The sequence below is a fragment of the Mus caroli genome, unplaced genomic scaffold (genome assembly GCF_978045245.1).
Source record: "Mus caroli unplaced genomic scaffold, Mus_caroli_1 scaffold_1, whole genome shotgun sequence".
Classification (NCBI taxonomy): domain Eukaryota; kingdom Metazoa; phylum Chordata; class Mammalia; order Rodentia; family Muridae; genus Mus; species Mus caroli.
In genome coordinates, this window is record NW_028227256.1 from 97,056,877 (window position 1) to 97,060,099 (window position 3,223).

At 38.5% G+C, this 3,223-nt stretch overlaps 1 pseudogene; it reads right to left on the reverse strand.

Moving 5' to 3' along the window:
* Positions 1-2,762: 2,762 nt before the first annotated feature.
* On the reverse strand, positions 2,763-2,858 carry LOC147006092 (U6 spliceosomal RNA; annotated as a pseudogene).
* Positions 2,859-3,223: the final 365 nt, after the last annotated feature.

A 3,223-nucleotide genomic window follows, 5' to 3' on the forward strand; every position in this document is an offset into this window, starting at 1 on the left:
CTCTTTCCTCCCAGAGGACTTCATACAAGCAAAACCAGGATTCTTTATTTTGATATTGAAGAGAAATGCAGACGCTATGGTAATTAGGAAAATTTATCAGAAAGCTATAAATGAGTTACCCTACAGTTAAGATACATTACTCCTGGACATGTACTCTAAGTACTTAGTAATAAGTGGATATTCGCCAAGAAGTACAGAATATCCATGATACAATGGATACAGAGCATACTAGGTTTAATGAAAAGGAAGGCCTAAGTAAGGATGCTTCAGTCTCACTTAGAAGGGGTAATAAAATAATCACAAGAGGCCAAATGGGGGGCTAGATGGGAGAGGTGAGGGGAAGGGAAAAAGGGAGGCAAGATTAGGTATGGATTGGGGGAGACAGGAGTGAAGCCCAGAGGGCAAGGTGAATTAATGGAAATAGGCACCTTTGTAAGCAGGTGGGTAGCTGGTGGGGGTGGGGGAAGAACTGTAAAAAGTCCTAGAGACATGAGATGCAAGAGACTCCCAGGAATCAATGAGAATGACCTTAGCTGTGGGTTATTCTTAGGGTGTAGTGCCATTGTACATTCCTGTATCACATTTGCTTTGTGGCCATCTTGATGTGAACTGTTCTCCATATCTTCCCCATATATTATATAAGCTTTTTCAGGATAGAAATATTGTGTTCTGTAGGATGCTTCTGAAATAGGAAAGCAAACATCTCAAAATAGCTTCAAGAAGTCCCTGGAAATGACCAAATTCACTAGCCCAACACCTGTCAGAGTAAGCAATAAAAGTGGTTAATCCTCCTCAAATAGAAGGAAGTCAAGATCCATGAGCAGAAATTAAGCTGGAAGAACTTTATACCAAATGGGGAACCTGAAACAGATACTCTTCAAACTGTTGAGCTGCTTACAGGCATTACAGAAATTACACTCCAGGTTGCTAGATTTTGTGAACTATCAACCATACTGGTATAAGGGCTGATGATACAACTTTCTTTGAGTTATTTCTGCTCATTGTCAACTATACTCTGTAAATAACCTCAGTCAAACTCATTGATTCATCAGTTGGACTTTGGAGATATCTGTTCTTTGGTTCTCTGTGGGCTTTCTATGTGGAGTGAGTAGCTATGTGTTGGATCTCCCCAAGATAAAAGTTGTCACACAATATCACTATGATGAACTGAAATCTACAAGTTAAAATAACTCTCATCCTCTTTACATTTTTTATAGTCTTGCCTAAGACTTAGAAAAAAATAGAAATTAGCGGGACAATATGTGGCCACATGGTTCTTAAACATTTGCAAGGATTTAGAAAATTTTGAAGAAATTGCCTATAGAAATCCTAGAATGTTTCAAGAAAACATCCTCTCACGTGTCTGCTTCAGCAAAGCATCCTCATATAAGACAGCTTCCAGAAAAAACTTCACATGACACAACTGAGTCTCCAAAGAAACCAAAAATTTTTACTTCGTAAGTCTTTTTATATTGGAAGATCCATTTAAACTTGACAGCTGTTCCAATGTGGTCCCCTATGGATATTGCCGCTGGGTTTTTGGTAAGAATTGATTATAATCAAGAGCAAAGAGCAGATCATTAAAGACTTAAATTTCTTGTAGTTTGCTAGAAAATCGTGTGTAAAGTTGTAGCTAAGGAATATACGATGAACTTTAAACAAGTCAAGCCATTTAAATAAAGTGAAACACATTTTTTCAGGACAAAAGGAAGGACTCCTGAGAGCACCACAAATGGATGATGGCATCCATCAAAGTCTCAGGAGTATACATGTTTTAACTCGTTTGACATATTGGTTTGAGGAGAGAGGTAGAGGTTTCTTCTTATAAACTGTTGCTCCATGAGATAACATCACTGTTTTGGATCACTGAATTGGGATTTTAGCAGTTTAGATATGCTTGTGTTTCAAATTTACAAGAGGTTGGACCTGATAATTGATATTTGTTGTGAACTGAATTATTGGGAAACACCTGTGGTATAGAACACATCTCTGAGTGGGTAGCTAAAGACTGTTAGATTATGAGGCCTCTGAGTTAAAGAATGATTTTATTCAAATTCAAAATTTGAAATTTTTCAAAGGAGGAAAGACTAACTCTGGTCAAGTCCTTAGACCTATATTTTGCCAGGGATCTCTCCTTTTTCTCTTTGCCATTATCCTGCTACCAAAACAGGTTGATCAGCCATAGTGCCTTCACCACAATGGATGGAATCCTCAGAAACTGAAGACTAAAATAAGTCTATAAATTGTTTGTGTGATACTTGTTTGAACAAATAAAACAGTAATTAACATCTTAAATTTCCTAAGAAGACTGTTCAGATTGTTGTAGAAAGTAAAATACATACTGTTAGTCAAAGATATAGTTTATTCTTTAACTCACACTTTCCTCTGAATACTGTACTAAATTTTATGATAATACAAATTCTATTTTCATCTACATGTTTTCAGGGAAATATTGCCACTGTGTTGTATCTCAGCCTTTCAAATCTTTTTGATTTACATAGGTCAAACTTAATTAAGAATCATTAAACAAAACTAACCAGTTTCGCTGAGCTCTTGACTCTAGCTGCATAGGTATCAAAAGATGGCCTAGTGGACCATCACTGGAAAGAGAGGTCCATTGGACACACAAACTTTATATGCCCCAGTACAGGGGAATGCCAGGGCCAAAAGGTGGGAATGGGTGGGTAGGGGAGTGGGGGGGGAGGGTATGGGGGACTTTTGGGATAGCATTGGAAATGTAATTGAGGAAAATACGTAATAAAAAATATTAAAAAAAATTCTACTTAAAAAAAAAGAATCCTTGCACAGGGGCCATGCTAATCTCTGTATCGTTCCAATTTTAGTATATGTGCATACACTAGCAAGATTTTGCTGAAAGGAACCAGATATAGCTGTCTCTTGTGAGACTATGCCGGGGCCTAGCAAACACAGAAGTGGATGCTCACAGTCAGCTATTGGATGGATCACAGGGCTCCCAATGGAGGAGCTAGAGAAAGTACCCAAGGAGCTAAAGGGATCTGCAACCCTATAGGTGGAACAACATTATGAACTAACCAGTACCCCGGAGCTCTTGAATCTAGCCTCATATATATCAAAAGATGGCCTAGTCAGCCATCACTGGAAAGAGAGGCCCATTGGACACACAAACTTTATATGCCCCAGTACAGGGGAACGCCAGGGCCAAAAAAAAAATGGGAATGGGTGGGTAGGGAAGTGAGGGGGG